This window comes from Neovison vison, chromosome 8 (genome assembly GCF_020171115.1).
Source record: "Neovison vison isolate M4711 chromosome 8, ASM_NN_V1, whole genome shotgun sequence".
Lineage (NCBI taxonomy): Eukaryota > Metazoa > Chordata > Mammalia > Carnivora > Mustelidae > Neogale > Neogale vison.
This window is the reverse complement of record NC_058098.1, coordinates 64,286,447-64,305,592: the sequence shown is the minus strand read 5'-3', so window position 1 is coordinate 64,305,592 and position 19,146 is coordinate 64,286,447. Positions and strand designations below refer to the sequence as shown.

The following is a 19,146-nucleotide window of genomic DNA, read 5'->3' as shown; positions in this document are numbered from 1 at the left end:
AGAACGGGGAGGGGAGGGAGAAGCAGGCTCCCCACTGAGCAGGGAGCTCAATGCAGGGCTTAAACCCAGGACCCTGGGATCATGACCTGAGCTGAAGGCAGATGCTTAACCACTTAACCAACTGAATCACCCAGGCTTCCCTGAAAGTAATCTTTATAAAGAAGGTCCTAGCAGCAGTTGGGAGGAGTGGACACGCATGGAGAGAAAGGGGGCGAAAGGATTTTTTTACAAACACTGCTTCTTCCTAAATTTACCAGGACAGAATCTACATTTGCATATTCTCCATTTGTTTCATGTGTACAGCCTTCATATTTTTTTTTTTTTTTTTTTAAGATTTGGTTTATTTGTTTGAGAGAGAGAGGGAGCACCGAGGGAGAGGGAGAAAGAGATTCCCTGCTGAGTGAGATTCTGAGACTGGATCCCAGGACCCTAAGATCATGACCTGAGCTGAAGGCAGACACTTAACCAACTAGGCCACCCAGGTTCCCCAGACACTTTTTGTGAGATAACGTGTATTATAAGGTTAGTTGTTCTAAATGGAGTTAATGGTGATGAACAATATTATAATTTTCTGAAATGGAAATAAACATCTTGAGAAGCAAACATTTCATTTTGTTCCCCCTAAGATCCCTGTGGTTCACCCAACAGTGGTGCAACCCATCTTCATTTCTTGAGAAACCTACAGGAAGAAAGGCTTTAAAACTTAGCACTAATTATTACATATAGTCACTATATGCAAACCCAGGCATTAACTTAAATTATGATTATTTAGCATTAACAAGACCTCTGGGTGTGCAGAAATCAGCATTTTGTACATATTTCCCATTTGTCTAAAGTGCTGTCTGGAATAATATCAGATCATTTTTTTATTAAACTAGGTTGTATGGAATTATGGGTGTCCTTGAATACCAAGAAGGAATCTCTTTATTTCTTGCTACAAACACCTTATTTAGATAATGTTCAGATGCTTTTAAAAACTAATGGAGAGGAAATATTGCCTTGAGAATCCTTAATGGGTTAGGAACAGAAAAAGTGGAAGCTTTCATAGTCAGGGTTTTTCAGTTCATAACATGATCAGTCCTAGTCCTCATTTCCAGAATTTATGTTTCTGTCTATCTGTCTCAGCTAAAGGCCAGGAATTCATATGTTTAAGAATGGCTAAGGGTCTCTGTTGTATGGTGTTCCACTGTCACATTTTCAGGCACATATCCTCGAAAATCTCTGTGTAAAGTTGGTGGGTTGAAGTCAGATCACAGAACCCTCCCACCCAGTACTTAATGAAAACAACATTCTGAAGCATATACCAGGAGCACACAGACAAGGAACATAAGCTCACATGGCGAACTTCTGGGACTGGCCGTCAAGAACAGAAGCAAGCATAGTCTGAGAATGATGACCTCTAAGCCTAGGAAAGTGATCTAAAGTAAATTTTAGGAGTGAAGGAAATACTCTTTTTTAAATATATAATTTTATTAATGTGGTGAAAATGCTGCCCATGAGGTAGATGAAACAAATAAGGAACCAACAAGCTGACTCGGTCTTAAAGAAGCAAACCCTTCGGACTTATAAGGTTTGGAGAACGATTCAAAGCCAATAGGTATTACCATCTAAAAATAAGATACACATGCCACCTGATAAGCCAAGGCCTGAAGTCCTTAACACCATCTCAGAAGTGAGAATAGAGCTTAGTCTTTTAACCATTTCCACATGTAATCTGATCTGAGCTCCCCACCTCCCTACTCTCTAGCTTCCCAGCTTAGACTAAAAAAATGGATGAAATCAAAAATAGCCAGCCTGCAATCAGCCACAAGGAGAATGATGAATTTACATGCAGTAAGTGAGAAAAAAATAGAAACTCTGGACCAGACAGCCTGCTTTAGTGCCTGATTGCTTGATCAAGATGACAGGAAATGTCATGGCAAATATCTCACACTCTAGAAAGGGAAGGGAAGGGAAGGAGAGAGAAAGGGCAGGGATGGGGAGGGCAGGGGAGGGCATGGGAGGGGATGGGAGAAGAGATTCTCTGGAATGAGAATCAAGGATTTGGTCTGGAATAACATGACAAGGAAAAAGGAAGTATTTCATTGTGTTTTTCATGTTCAAGAAAATTTAATGGAAACATAATATCGTGAAAATTGGAGCTCAAAGGAGCCGTGGTTAAACCATAGGATGAAGCTGAAGTGAGTTGCAGAGAGTTTTGAGGACTGACATCAATACTTTTATAGCACTAGTTGCATAACTTAGACGTTGCTAGACAGAATAAAAATGTTAATATTCTAACCTATTAAGACAGCAGAAAAATGCAATAATTGTGATTTCAAAAGAAAAAAAAAGAGCAGATCAAAGGAGATAAGAAATCTAAAAAAAAGCATGACATTATACAAAAGGGTAATTTGGGTTAAGAGAACTCAGTACATGAAATGGAGAAATGTTGAGATGTATAACTGAATAAAAATCTCAAGGAAAAATTGAAATAAAGGATAAAATCTGAGGTTGTTTTTCAAAGCTCTTTTTTAGGGGGAAGAAATTGAAGAGCTACCTAATGTAATACTTATCCTAGTGAAGCTCTGAATTTGAATAAAGACAAACTTTTCAGGCATTCAGGAAATACAAATAAGTCAACTACGTGGAGGACAGACTTGTCAGATTTCTTCATATCATCACACGAATAAAGAGTAACTTTTGCTCTGACCCACAGGAATAGGTAGTTATGACGTCCACAGGTGCTGTGTGTTTCTCCGCCTCCCTTTAGCTAGGTTGAGGTCCTCTGACAAGTTCTGGCTGAGTGACAAGAGATAAAGTAATGTGCCTCACTCTAGAGCCAAGGCAGTTGAATTCATCTTCTCTGTGCCCTGCCCTGGGCAACTTGACGGCCATGTACTATAGAAGAAACAAGGACAAGATGTGGACTTCTGTGGTACTGGGCATCTAAGCAGAGAGAAAACTTTGCTGTGTGAAGCTACTAGTATATTGACTTAGTTTGTTTCTGAAATGTAACCTCCCCTCCATGAGCATGACCTAGTGTCACTGTAAGTAACCAAGTTGTCCAAGAACAAAGGCAATGCCACATAGTCTCCACTATGATAAACCTCAACCAATAGAGTCCCAATGAGTACTTTTAACCAAAACCACTACATGATGAGATCCATTTAGGGCAGCAGCTAAAGATTCCAGCTTAATACAATTATTATATCTGGGATTTGAGTGATTCTTTTTCTCTTTTACATTGTCTGCATTGACTGAATTCTTTTATATAAAATGTGTGCTTTTCTATTGCAAATATTATAAAGTAAATGATGAAGGAGGGGGGAGATGCAGATAGAGGAAGAGACAGTAAGTTGAATCATAATGTGCAAGGCAGGAAAAAATACTGTCAGATTTTTTGTTTATTCTGAAGCAAGACAAATTGATCATACAGCTCATTTGGAAGGGCAAGCAAGCCAGCATGGCCAGGAAAGCTTTGAATGAGAAGACTAGTACCACCAGGCATAAAATAATATAAAAATACTATCATTAAAAATGTTAATATAAAAAAAAAGTTAATATCATATGAATAAACAGAAATCTCAATGGAACAAAATCCATAATCCAAGGGAAGACCCTACTGAAAATGGAAATTCCTGAAATACGATGATATAAAAAGATTGCATCTCAAATCAGTGAAGGAAAGAAGGATTTCTGAACAGGAAATGTTTGGATAACTGTACAAGTGATGTGGAAAAAGATAACATTGGAGCAATTTCTCACAGAAAAAAGATGATAAACCAAATGGCTCAAAGAATTAATGCCAAAAGAAAAATGAACCAATGAAAAAACAAACAGCCCCATGTAAGTACTGGAAGACACATGAACGAATCTCTTAAAAACCTGGAAATAAGAAATCTTTTCTAACTATAACTCACAAATCAGAATTAAGAAGAGGAAAAAGAATACATTAAGCTACTCAAAATCCCCAAACATTTGTATTTGGAAAAAAGAGCAAAATAAACAATGGAAAAAATGAGATATGTGAAAATCTGTTTGTAATCCATTTCACAGAATTTTGCTGGTCCTAAAATATTTTCCATTAATAGATCAGAAAACTATAAAAGTAGAAGAAAAACAAGTATAGAAAAATGGACAAAATATAAGAACAAACATCTCACAAAAAAGAAAATGCCAAGTGGCCTTTAAAAAATAAAAGATGTGCATACTAGTTCCTTAAAAGAGAAAGTAAATTTATTAAGTAAATGTTAAGATATTAAGACAATTTTAAAACACCATGGAAGAACCTGGCTCACAATCATTTCTGTACAGAATCTTGCTGCTTAAAAAAGACCAGAGTATTAGCTGGGCCTCTTTAGACCAGAGCTTAAACTATGGACTTTGTTTTGGAATGATTTGTCAAATGGACAAAATAAAATCCTTAAGTTTATAAAGGAAAGCATTTTTTTTTTTTTTTTTGTAAACCACACTGATATCTTTTTTTCAGCACTGTAACTGAACAAAATCTACAAGTATGTCATACTTGTTTTGGTACACAGCACTCTCATATTTTAGGATGCAGTTGCAAATTGATTGAACCACCATGGACAGGAGTGACAATATCTAATAAAATATTAGAGAGAGCAAAAGACAGAAGGAACTGACAATGACATCTTAAACTACAACCAGTAATGAAATCTTCATAATAAAATTATACTGATGTTTTGAAACTATTATATATATAATAGGATAAGGCAAATAAATAATTATGTAAATGATATTAGGAAACAACATCCTCAGCATAAAGTCAAAGAAGTAATGTAAAAACACTACATTCTTAAATTTGAATTGGAAATACCAATATAAACTCATAATATAATTTTCTTTTAAAAATATGCATTTTCTTCCTCTCTTTACTGGAAAGGCCCAGAAGCAATGATTAATTCAGTTATGAGAAGCATAACTCATTTTCAGTCTATGGTTTCTAAATAGTACTTCTCACTAAAAAGAACCAGGGCTGCTTTTTTTTTTTTTTTTAAAGATTTTTTTGTTTATTTAACAGACAGAGATCACAAGTAGACAGAGAGGCAGGCAGAGAGAGAGAGAGGGAAGCAGGGCCTCCGCTGAGCAGAGAGCCCCATGTGGGACTCAATCCCAGGACCCCGGGATCATGACCTGAGCCGAAGGCAGCGGCTTAACCCACTGAGCCACCCAGGCACCCCAGAACCAGGGCTTCTTGACAAATGACTGATTTCAGGTCTGGGGCCGAAGATGTCTAAAACAAGTCCAGAATATCTTGCAACTGAAACCAAAGGCACTAAGAAAGAATTCTGGGGCAAGTATATAGAAGCCAACTTGAAAGAGCTCCAAGGGACAGACTCAGGACAATTGGAACGTGAATTGAAACTCAACAAGGATGTTAAAATCCACGAGATGGTAATGAAAGCAAGAAGGCCCAAGCAGGTTAACTAACTCTGGAGATTGTTAGGCCATCATTGTATTTTGAGAATTTGCAAATAAAAGGAAAGATTCAAGGATTTTCCTTGATCCTCCTCTAAAACTGGACAGCAGAGTAACAAAATACATGATAAGGAAAGTTCTTCTTAATAGAAGAACTGCAATTGATAAAAACAGAAGGAAGGGCAGAACATCATCATTTTGCAAACCCAGGTAAAAACAATTGACCCATTCAGCACATCTTTAAATGAAAGGCTGAGGCAAAGTCTACAGGTATTGGGCCTAACATTGATACATGAATCCATTGTTCAATCTTAATACCACAAGTGAAGAGATAAGACGACAATGGGTACTTCCTGATGGCATGTAATGGGAGGTACACAGCACCACCAATGAAGTCTTTTTGCAAAAAGAAAAAAAAGAACCTAAGTCTGATAAGGCCTCTAGAACCTAAGTGGCATTTTAAATGACATGAAAGGATTAATATATATGTATAATAAATATGTAAATATATATAGTTTATATAAATGTATAATATATATAAATATCTATCTATCTATATACGTACATACATACATGTAAAAATAACATCACAGGGATGCAATTAGCAAAATCTAGTTGTGAAAACACAAGGCAACTGGCCTGGTTTCTTCAATAAATGGAAGAAAGAGTAAAATACAAAGGACATAGAATCTTGTTCTATTGTTGTTTTATGTTACAGAGAATGACCAATTCTGTTTGCCAAAGGGAGTCACTAATGATCTCTGTTTATTCGAGGTAATTGTGATATCACCACTGATCACCCTCAAAATATTTCTGTGATGATAATATGGTCATCCTACTCATCTGCCTGTATCAGTTAACAAGTACATGGCCAAACTATCCCACACCCAGTGGTATTTGGTTTTTATAAAGATTGTGAAGGAGTAAGAAATATCCTGGATAACCACTGCATTAGTCAGTGTGGGTGGCCATTACAAAGCAGCACAGATTGGGTAGCTACCTTATTTATTGTCTCTCAGTTCTGGAGTTTGGAGGTCTGGGATGAAGGTGTCAGCAGGTTTGGTTCCTTCTGAAGGCTGAGAGAGAATTTGCACCAGGGTCCCCTCTCTGGCTTGTAGCTAGCCTTCTCCCTATGATTTTGCATTATCTTCCCTCTATATAAATCCATCTCTAAATATTCTCTTCTTCCAAGGACACCAGTCCTGTTGGATTAGAATCTACTCTAATTCACTTCTCTGTAACTTGATTACCTCTGTAATGACCTTTACCCCAGATAAGATCACATTCTGGGGTTCTGAGGCTTCGTCTTCCAACATAAAATCTTGGCCAGTGGCACATTCCAATTCACCATAATAAACAGGACTCTAAGTGAAACAAATTAGGTATTTGGTCAAATAATGGAGGACATTGAGATCTACAATAGCGATTTACAATGTTCAGATGAAAATCCTCAAACCTTATAATCTCTGAGGAGAGTCCAAGAGTGCCCAGATCGCTTTCCCCAACTGATGGAGGTTGAAGATCCATTTTGAGACATTGATCACTGGGGAAGGGAACTCCAAGATTCAAACCCTGTGGTTCCTCTTTACAACCTTCTTAGCCCTAGAACATTTTTGCTCCCAATTTTTTGCAAGCTTGTCCAATAAGATGACAAGAACAAGATCACTATTTGTTTTTTTTTGTTGTTGTTGTTTTTTTTTTAAGATTTTTTTTTTTTTTTTTTTTTTTTTGAGAGAGAGAGACAGTGAGAGAGAGCACGAGCGAGGAGAAGGTCAGAGAGCGAAACAGACTCCCCATGGAGCTGGGAGCCTGATGCGGGACTCGATCCCGGGACTCCAGGATCACGCCCTGAGCCGAAGGCAGTCGTCCAACCAACTGAGCCACCCAGGCGTCCCACAAGATCACTATTTGGAAAGAAGTTTCTGGTGGAAAGAAAGTTCTCTCCTGTCCCACTGAAAATAGCATCAGTAGCTCTAGGGTAAGACCCCCCCCTCCCCCTCAAGACACAGGCAGCCACCAGCTTTCACAGTAGACCAGCAGAGGACAAAGACACTAGTTATGACTGGTAGGGCAAGGAAGAGATGAAGCCAAAAATCAGTGTGTAGCAGCTCCAGGAAACGGCCCTGCTGAGGGATGAGGGAGGGCTCGAAATATCCCAAGGTCCAGGAACTCCATTGGGTGTAGAGTTGGCACCTGATATAATTTCTCGATTTTTATTGTAATTGCTACTGATGTTTGCTTGCTTTCCATGGTGTGGTTTGACTGAGAGAATCAGGATTTTGCAAAGAAGCATAAAAACTCTAATACAGAAGGAAATTAGTCTTTTCCTTCTCTCAGTGCTAAAGATTTTTACATCTGGTACCTTTATGGGCACTTCTTTTTAATCACTGAAAGGTATGATCATAATCTTCTAATGTGACTGAAGTTCTTTCTACAGTTCTGAGCTTGGGGCATAATTCAACTCACTGGCAGATATTTTAATTGCTTGTGTTAGTCTATCATTATTTCTACTATATATTAATGCTGGCTACATAGAAGAGTGGGCTTAGTGAGAAAGATGAAATGTAACGTTCCCATCATAGTTTTATATATTACAGGAAAATCTCAGATACTCTGTATCTTATCACATCTCGTCATATCCAAAAAGAATAGCACTTGCTTCAAGTGAATGGATGAGCTACTGGAGTATTGGTGTTTTAAAAATATCTCCCCTTTCATGAACAGATACTCTGGCTGACCTCAAGCTTGCTACTTTTGAAACAATATTGACATTACCTCAATGTTTCAATAGAGGTAATGTTTCAACTTCAATGTTTCAACTTCACTGGGGTGAGAGTTAGCAAATTGTTAATTCCTTCTCAAATCATTTATTCTTTCAAAGTTATCTCTTCATCTAAAATTATTTTGTACTCTCAGGCAGCCCCCAATGTCCCATGCATCTCAAAATCAGTCTCACTTCTTGCCCACAGGGAAGGCAACTCAGTGCCTGGTCTTTACTCATCTGCCGGGCTGTACACTTGCAGATGGGGCACTGCAGAACCCCTGCCAGAGACATCGGTGTCCACTGACAAAACACTAAACCTTGCAATCAGGTGGCATTATAAAATAAATACATAAGATGCTATAAAGTTGCTGAAGGAAAAGGTGAATGCTGGCGGGCAAACTGCCTCTGTGAAGGGCCTCTTTCCGACCAGAATGTGATCCTGAACTCAGCTGTAGGTTCTTTAATCCAAAGTCGGCAAGAGGGAGAGGAGTGCTAGGAGACACCTCCACTGATTTACTTCTGAACGTGGGAAATTGGGAGCAATCCTGCTCTATTCCTCTGTGTAAATGGAAGAGATAGAGGCTTCTGAAAGCAGGATGTAAGAGGAGGATGAAGCCCCTAGAAAAGAGAGAAACAGACAAGTGAAAGCAAGAAAGTCTTCTCCAAAACTTTTAATACGCTCCTAGGTCTGCTTATAGATGGTTTATATATTTCTTCTTTCCCGGCAATATTGACAAATGATGGTTAAAGTTTCCCTCACTTACAGCATGAAGATTATATTAGCTGTCAGCTGCCTACCAAATAGGGACATTGAGAGGATTAATGAGGATCCCGGTGCTACACTGTTCGTTGCCATAGAAATGCATAGTGAAGTAGGGCGCTCTAAAAGATGTGTCAAATGCAGTACTTTTCAGCCCGTGGCAGACTATAATGGGAAGACAGAGTGTCTCTTCGCATGGAGGAGCCCAATGGATTAGCATGTCCACAGTGTCCAAGCTGCTCTCCTACTCCATTGTGTGTGTGTGTGTGTGAGCGCACATGTGTGTATTTGAGCGCACCTGTGTAACTTTTAGCAGACCTGTCAGTCTGAATCTAAAAGGGCAAGACCCTGGCAGAATTGAGACAACCCAACAATTCAGTGAACTTTAGTGACCTCAAACAAGCTTGTAGCTCAGCAAATGACTGGGGCATAAAATCTTCTTCGCTGTTAACATAGGGCCTTTTTAAGTAACACGCCGTTTATTCTGCTTCTCTTTCCTGATCAATAGGAGCGTGAAGGGCATTTCTCTTCTTTTTTCTGCTGTTTTCTTTTCTGGAAAATAAACCTAACCACCCTGCTTTTTCATCACATATCCACATAAGTCCATTTCACATGCCTACCCCAAGTTTTACACTTACACCTACTGATTTTAAAAGGGTGGGTGTCAAGCCAGTCCAGGAAGAAAGGAGAATGTGTGTGCATGTACAGATGCCCCTACCCTGTCTTAGGAAACTGTTGGACTTAGACTGTCCTCCACAACTCAGGCTGCACTGTACTTTGGGAAGAGATATGGTTACAGTGGTCCAGGAGTCCCAAGAAGAGAGATGACAGGACCCAGCAGCAAGGATGATGCATGTTGAGTGCTTTCAAAGAGAGAGATAAAGAAAGGGCAGCTCTGGCTGGAACCACAGAGCAAAGCTGGGATGAGCTTGCATTATCTACATACAATACCAAAGAGCAAGAGCTGTGTTTTCATGTGCATGTGTCTGGCATGAGAACATGGGGTTTGGGACCATCACTGTCTATAGCAGAGGCAAAGTCTTCGCCAGAACAGGGAGAGCAAGACTGGGGTCATAGGGACTCCTCATTTTGGGTCATAGGTGAGTTACAGCTGCTAGCTGAAGACCACTACAGAGCCAGAGGGCTAGGGTGAGCTTTCTCCTGCTCAAAGAAAGCAGCCTCACTGACATCCCATCTAGTGATGTACAAATTTGAAAGAAGCACTACTTCCTCTGAACATTTCAGTCCCTATCAGCTGAAAATTTCTTGGAGTAAATATATGAATCTCTGGAAGGAATGAGATGAATGTTACTCCTTGGAGTTGTGCAGTGCACAACCTCCACTACCTGACATGGCAACCTGGAGTCATAGTTACTGCTGTTGCTGTTCCAAGAACCTGGTTTCTTTGGTGGGCACCTATGGGACAGAGCCAATGTATCAGGAAGAATTGGACACCAACCCCATTGTTTAGGAGCACTGAGGCCAGACATGAGAGTACCAAATGGCACTGAGCAAGTCTGGCTGGCCAAGATCATTGCTGGCCTAAATCAACCCTGAATAGGACTTGCCAGGTCACACAAGGATCCAGGCCCATCTCTGTGAACATTTGGAGGTGACTGGTCAGCCTCAAGAATTAAGAACCTGGTTATAGAGAATATATGGATGCTTTTAAAGCCCTATCTTGGGGGGGGGGTGGGGAAAGAGTTTGGAAAGCAATATGCTAAGTATTTATCTCAAAGATTTAGTAAAAGCATACCTGAATAACCCTAAGGTAGGGTGAGAGAAATAATAAAGAAGATAAAAATAATAAAATAATAAAGAAGAAACTGACCGAGTCAGGAAAAGTCAGTTTGTTGGGTCAACCAAGGGTCCAACAGAAAGAGTTGTGTTTCTTTCTTTCTGTCTCTGTCACTGTCTTTCTGTCTCTCTCAAGAACCCATTCTCTCTTTCAGAAACATACTCACACCCACACATGTGCTTACATTCTCAAAACCTGCCGTCCATGGTTTAAGGGAGGAAATTTGCAATCTCTGGCCTATTTCCCAACATTGAAATTGTATAAAAATAGAAATGTCTGTACATACTCTCTCAAGGAAATTTTGGAGATGATCTGTTTAAATCCATCATTTCTTGTTCTAAGCAGACTAAGCCTCACTGTGGCTTTGGAGCCACTGCACATGACCAGGAGAACAGTGTGCCCCTGTCCAGCCAGCACGTGCAAACTCCTCAGCATCCTTTATGCCCTGAATAAAGCGTGTGTGGCATTTGCTATGTGGGCATCCTGTGTGATATTCTTAAGTTCAGTGCTTATAGCTCTGGAAGCAAAAAATAATAGCCATCAGGATGCTGGAGTTTTCCTCACATTTTGTATTAGAAAGGGAGGAGGTAGATTTTAGGAGGGGACAGCAATTATACGACAATTTTTCTGGGTTACTGTCATTCAACACCCTAGAATAACACATTGATTTTAAAGTCTCCCCTCCAAAAATAACTTCTCCTATGCTGCTGAAGATAAATGCGAAATATCTAGTCAATCCAGGCAAAAATAAAGTCCATTAAGTGGAAGCAAATCACTCAAGCTGAACTGGCCTCGTGTGGCAATGACTCAAGAGTCAAGAGAGGAAGCACGTACTAGAATAAGTATTATAAGAAAATTGCTTCCATGTAATCAGGGTCCAGATGGGCTGAAGTCAGAATACAGCTCCCTGATTTGCATAACTTTTTGTTCTCTGAGCCACAAGAAAAGGCTGTTCCAATATCCAAGGAAGGCTCTGAATTCAAACAAATCATTTTGGTGACCTATGGACAATCCTTCAGCCTCGCGCAGATGTCTCCCCTCATGTACATAGAAGGAATAATCATATCACTCAAGCTCAGATGTTCACTTGGGGAATTAACTAACATTTCAAAAGCTCATCTTAGAAGAGCCATGCCATGCAAAGGGAATGTAGCTTCGCCGTACAATACAGCAGTTCATGAAAGGAGGCTGTGCTGTGTGGCAGAAAGAATGTCTCTAGAAGGCAAGACATCTGGATTCCAGACCTGTTCTGCCACTGTTTCATGATATGACCCTGAATGCATCACAAACACACTCAAGACTCATTTTGCTCAACCTCAAACCAAACAATCTGTATCTGAGGAGCTTGCCTTTGCTGACATCGTCTCTCACCATGACCACTGCACACATGTACACGTACACACGATAAATAAAGAGAGAGATGGGGAGATAGAGAGAAAACAGAGTTGGTTGTTGGTTTCCCCAAACTTGCTGAAATGAAGAAGGGTTTGACACACAGATTCTCTATGTTATTGAAAAGTAAGAAATATACTGATTAAACTTAATAAAAATGCTACTGAGCAAAAGTTGTCGCTGCTAAGGGACAGCTGCCTAAGCTGAGGTCATTTGTAAATGCAACCAGTTAATGAGGCCCTACCAAACCTTAAAAAATAGAATCTTTTGAAACACCTATTGGAATAAATAATGCACTAAAAGACATCCCAGAACCACATTTTATTTTTTTTTAAGATTTTATTTATTTATTTGGGAGAGAGAAAGAGAGAAAGCATGAGAAGGCGGAGGGGCAGAGGGAGAAGCAGACTCCCCACTGAGCAGCGAGCCAGACACTGGACTCAGTCTTGGGACTTGAGATCATGACCTGAGCTGAAGGCAGACATTTGACTGACCAAGCCACCAGGGAATCCCAGAACCACACTTGATTTTTAAATGAAAGTTCAATAAAACAAGGCTGTCAATTAATCCCAACACATGTTTATTCCCTGGTTCATATAACAAGTGTCTATGCAACAACACCTACCATGTGCCAGACACTATGCTGACGGCACCACGGGGACTTAAACAAAGTCCACTCCCTTGTTCTGTCTGATGGAGTATGAAACCTAGGGGGAGAAAGACAACCAAAAGTAAACCTCTACACCTATCCCTGACCTTGGACTGTGGGTTCCCATTGCCTTCCCCAGTCCCAGAAGCTGCTCCAGGGACACAGCCTTGAGATAGTATTGCGGTTCTGAGAACACATTCACAGTACATGTGACCGAACCCAGATAAGGCTGCTTTATAAACTTTTACGATTTGGTGGGTGGGTGCAGGAATCCACTAACCTTGCTACAGCCACCAAGACAAGCCTCGAATGTCAAGCTTTCTTGCTGAATAGACCTGCCAACCTGGAGTGATGGCCTTTCTTCAGTCTCTCTCTGACCTCTGCACAGGGGACCTGTTTCAGATTATACCCAGGAAGCTTGGAGGAGGTTGCAAACACTAGAGCAGACACGTGCTGTGAAGCTAAACCAAGTGAGTCGGAGGCAGCGGGGGCAGTGCCTGGGTGGGTCAGCCTGGCGAAGCATCTGATCTCATCTAGGATTGTGATCTCAGGGTCCTGGTTGCACTGGGCTCCCTGCTCAGCGGGGAGACTGCTTGTCCCTCTCCCTCGGCCCCTCCCCAGTTCATGCTCTCTCTCTCTCTTTCAAATAAATAAATAAAAGCTTTAAAACCAACAAACCAAAAAGAGGCAGCTGGGGACTATTGTAAGTAGCATGGTGGCATCAATGTTGCTACCCAGACCATATGCCCTTAGACTTTCTTCTAAGCTCCCAGGGCTGGAACAGAGAATGTGCATTTCCTTGTGAAGTTTTCTCCCTATAGGAGCACACAAGGTCTCTCTGATGAGATGCTTGAATCAGTGATAAAGTGAGACATGCGGATATGTGAGGTGTTTCCTGTGCAAAGCCAGGAGTGTGTGCAAAGGCAGGATGCCAGGAGTGTGACAGACCCCAGGGGAAGAAATAAATGGACACTATCTTGAAAAAGGAGGAGGCAAAAACCCAAGGAAGCCAGGGGCAAGTTTTCCTTATAAGCTGGAAGGACAAAAGAGGAAGAAATCAATTCACCTGCCTGGGCAAGGCAACATGTGGGATCGATGTTGAAGAACATTGGCAGGATGCACAGAGACTATGTGGAGAGAGCACCATGAACAAAGGCCTGGAGAGCTTGTCCCACTAATTGTAAGGTAGGACAGAGAAGTGATGTGTCACTTCCCCTGCCCCAACATGCATATGACTACCATCACTTTACTTCACTATGCCTTCTGGAAGAGTTGAACGAGGACTACACAAAGCAAGGATGCACAGCACAAAATAGAAATGGAAGAAAACAGAACACCTGTTTCTACAGAAGCTCTTGCTGTAGCTAAACAAAACAAAACAACAACAAAAACAACAACAACAACAAAATAAAACCCCCCAAAAACAAGCTATGCATGCATGAAACAGACAGAGAAGATGCAGGGTCAGATCAAACAAGGACCTGCCTACAATGGCTCAGTCCTGTAGGGGCCCAAAGGAAGAGGACCATCACGGTGTGAGAATGCAGAGGAAGGCTTTGTGGAGAGTTAAGTGTTGAGCTAAGTCCTTGCCTGTTCACAAGCACCTTTCACTAACACCTCTATGTGTCCAGAAGTGTTCTATCTAAAGGTTAGGATGCCTGGGTAGGAGTCCCTGCTTGACCACTTCCTGGCCATAGCTTCACTGGTGTTCCTCTACCTCTGTCCTGTTTCCTCATCTGTAAATGCAGAAATGTAATACAAGCATGTCATTTCCCCTGCAGGCACTCAGAGAATGTTAGTTATCACTGACCCTTCTTTTCCCTCCATTTCTCCTTTTCTTTCTCCTTTATTATTATTATTACCAGAATGCTTTTCCTTTCCAGAAGACATAAGTTTTAATTTTTGAACAAAGCCAAAGCCGGTTCCTGGCTTATTGTTCCTCGTAATCCATCTACCTCTTCTACCAGAAGGTTCCTCTCACATTTTTGGTTGTGTAACTGACATCATGGGGAAATTTCTCCAACTACATTTGACCCTTGAGAACATGGGTTTGACCTGTGGGTCTACCTATAAGCAAATTTTTAAAATAAATATACTGGAAATTTTTTTGGATATTTGTGACACTTTGAAAAATCTTGCAGATGAAACATATAGCTTATAAATGTTGAAAAATTAAGAAAAATGGTATCATAAATGCATAAAATATATACAGATGTGATTCTAATTTTATCATTGATTACCATAAAATATCTACAATCTATTATAAAAAGCTAAAATTTATTAAAATTTAGGCACACAAATACTGTACATTATTTTTGCATTTTTGATGCCCAGTACTAATAATACATGCACTATCTATGGTGTTTTGTATCATACTAAGACAATACTGATGCAGGTACTAATAGATGATTCATCTTACAGACAGCTGATGTAAATTTACGATAGAGCTAAAGATAGGACAGTACAGTAAATAACATTTTATTTTATCTCTAGCTTATTTATTTATTTTTTAAAATCCCCCGTGAAGGTGCACCATTCCCAAAAGAATTGCAATACCAGGTCAATGTATGGGGCAGACAGAGTAATATGCTCCTATTCCATCTCCTTGTTCCAAAAATTCAGGTAGTATATTGTCCTTAGATTGAGGGCTTTTCAGATATTAAACTTATAAGAACAGACACTACCCTTGACTTTAGCCAAAAGGCCAAGAAGCCATCTAGCTTACTTTATTATAAGAATACAGTATATATAATGGAATGTTATGCAGCCATCAGAAAGGATGAATACCTTACTTTTGTAGCAACATGGATGGGACTGGAGGAGATGATGCTGAGTGAAATATGTCAAGCACAGAAAGTCAATTATCATATGGTTTTACTTAATTGTGGAACATAGAATAACATGGAAGACATTAGGAGAAGGAAAGGGAAAGTGAAGGGAGGTGGAAATCAGAGGGGGAGATGAACCATGAGAGACTGTGGACTCTGAGAAACAAACTGAGGGTTTTAGGGGTGTGGGGGATGGGTGAGCCTGGTGGTGGGTATAAGGAGGGCTCGTATTGCATGGAGCACTGGGTGTTACATGTAAACAATGAATCTGGGAACCCTACATCAAAAGCTTATGATATATTGTGTGGTGACTAGCATAACACAATAAAAAAAAGAATACAGTATATAATATATATAATATACAAAATGTATGTTGATCTACTGTTTATTTTATCAGTAAGGCTTCAGTCAACAGTAGTCTATTAGCAGTTAAGCTTGTGGAGGGTCAAAAATTATATTTAGATGTTTGATTAGGTTCCATGCCCCTCATTCTCCTGTTGTTCAAGGGTCAACTATGTTTGCTTCTTCTTGCCATCTGCTTTCTGCTAATATTCTGTAACAGGAGCACACACACACACACACACACATACACACCCCCTCGCTGTGTTTCTAAAACACACATGAACCTAGAAAGATTATTAAAGCAATTTAACAGTGATTTTTTTTTCATCTATAAGATGTGGATAATAATAGTACCTCTCTCAGAGGACTGTTGTGAGGATTTAATTGACATAGGTAATGCTTTTCAAATATCCCTGACCCATAGCATTAGCCATTATTATTAGCTTTATTATTCACTCATTTTAAGCTTGAGGCAATGCTATGTTCATAAATTACTGCCATTAGTGACCTCTAATATAAAATTATTAACTGGTTCTATTTATTCAAAAGTCATTGCCATAATCCTAGGGGTGGGAATATCACAGCAACAAAAATACCCAAGTAGACTATTAAATCCGCAGGATCTAGATTGACAGAGCAATCATCTTGTCCCTAAGTGGACATTTTCTACCAGTTATAAAACCATCCCATTCATGCCCACTGTTTTCCACTCAATAGCTTTCATATTTCATCTGTCTTCTTGTGTTTCATGTGCCACTGCATCATATGTGTTTGTCAGTTAAAATAGTCAACTACATAACACCCACATTGTCATTGTCATTAGCTGAGAATTTCAGTTGAAAAGACTTTTTTGCAAGCACATTGCTCATATTTTCAACACTTTGACTTCTTTTTCTTTCTTTCTTTTCTTTTTTTTTTTTTTGTCTCTGGTAATTAGCAACATTTTAAAACCCACCAATGATTTAAAATTTTAGAAAGGAACATAAGGTTTGATCTGAAAGCCAAAACCTATAATCGGAGAAATAAATAGGTCTGAAATTTTCACATCCTTTGGAGAATCTCTTGGCATTTCTTTCTAATCTGCAGAGAAGGAAGTGTTGCAATCCATCTAACTAGGAAGGATATGATCAAGAACTGAGGACAAAATAGTGATATGGAGCAAATTCTGGGTAGTCTGTGGACATTTCTAACTCAGGACAACTTCTCACAGCCACCTGGAGCATTCTAGCTTTTATTACTCTTCTTTGTTGAACAACTGAATTTTTGGCTTCTTTGTTAGAGCAATTAAGCCTGTTCCTTAACTTATATTATCACCTTGTATCCCACTGTCTTAAAAATGACCACCTGTATGATTTTGACATGTTACTATCAGGTTGATTTTTAAAGCACCTAAAAATAAATATAGCTGAGCTCTGACTCTTTCTACATCATTTTGCATTCTTCTAATTAATTTGACATTTTACTTAATCTACTTTCCATTTCATTAGCAAACCATCCTCTTCATCAATCTTAGAGCTCATCATTACAAGGGCATTACTCGTTCTAATTTTAAGGATATTCCCTAATGTTGTGCGATAATGCCAATGGAACATAAATTTGAGACTATTTCCTAAAAATACATTCCAAGGAGGAGAGAAGAAAGAATTTACAGACCCACAGCCAAAGTGGGGCTGTGGCAAAGTTCCCAGGGGTGTGGTGTTCCCTTTTCTCTAACCAGACCGCATGTAGTCAGTCTGTGGTGTGGCTGCGAGCCTTGCCTTCTCAAAATGGCCTTGCTCAGTCTTGGGCTGCACCAAGGTTTCCAAATTCCTACTTGGCCCTCCAGATCTCACCGAGGCACCTTTGTTTGTGGAAGCATGTCAAATTATTGTTACTTGATATTTGGCCATTTTGCTGACATCACTCCTCCTACTATTATTTTTTTCTTTTCTTTTCTGCTGTAATTTAGTATAGCAGAGTAAATATCTGAGGTCATGCAGATTTCTTAGAAATAACATTTTCTATTGCTTTCGTTTTGTTGTGTTTTCTGGCTGCTGGGATTCCTGCATGACTTTCTCTCAATCTCTCTCTCTCTCTCTCTCTCTCTTTTAACTTTCTCTTTTGGGTTAAACTTGAAATTCTCCCCCCCCCTTTTTTTTGGTTCAAAATATGGCCAACTTTTTGAATCAGTGTATTTGAATACTTTTAAAGCTCAAAAAGGAAGCAGGGGGGACGCCTGGGTGGCTCAGTGGGTTAGAGCCTCTGCCTTCGGCTCGGGTCATGATCTCAGGTCCTGGGATCGAGCCCTACATCGGGCTCTCTGCTCGGTGGGGAGCCTTCTTCCTCCTCTCTCTCTGCCTGCCTCTCTGCCTCCTTGTGATTTCTGTCTATCAAATAAATAAATAAATCTTTAAAAAAAAAAAAAAAAAAAAAAAAAAAAAAGAAGCAGGTTCCCTGCCGAGCAGAGAGCCTGATGCGGGGCTCGATCCCAGGACCCTGGAATCATGACCTGAGCTGAAGGCAGAGGCTTTAACACACTGAGCCACCCAGGCGCTCCCAATAAATGAAACAAGATGGGATTGGGAGGGAGACAAACCATAAGTGACTCTTAATCTCACAAAACAAACTGAGGGTTGCTGGGGGGAGGGGGGTTGGGAGAAGGAGGGTGGGGTTATGGACATTGGGGAGGGTATGTGCTTTGGTGAGTGCTGTGAAGTGTGTAAACCTGGCGATTCACAGACCTGTACGCCTGGGGATAAAAATATATGTTTATAAAAAATTTAAAAAAAATAAAGCTCAAGAAGGTTTCTATGTTTACGTATTTATTCTCTTTTCTAGATTGCAGTTCCATGGTCCTTCCTCCATATCTATCAACTTCTTCCTCAAAAGCTTCATCTCTTTTCCTCTCTCTCTCCATCCCCTGCTCCCTACCTCCTTCCGTTTCTCTCTTCCTCTCCCTCAGTCCCCTCCTTCTTTTTCTGTGTCTTTTAGCTGCTTAACACATTTATTATCTAACAATTTCTGTGAGTCGGGAATTTGAAAGGGGCTTAACTGGTTGTTTCTGTTCCACCAGGTTGGCCAAGGTTGCAATTATTTGAATCCTAGAAGATCTATTTTCAAAATGACTATTTTTTTCTTGTCATATAAAATTTGTTTTTAAAACGTTTTTATTTAAATTTAATTTGGTTAACATATAGTGCATTATAAGTT

The 19,146-nt window shown here is 39.9% G+C and overlaps 1 non-coding gene across 1 annotated transcript; it reads right to left on the bottom strand.

The window, feature by feature from the left end:
* Window positions 1-15,309: 15,309 nt before the first annotated feature.
* Window positions 15,310-15,503, bottom strand: LOC122916555. Its single transcript, XR_006386222.1, has one exon. It is a non-coding gene; the product is annotated as a U2 spliceosomal RNA (small nuclear RNA).
* Window positions 15,504-19,146: the final 3,643 nt, after the last annotated feature.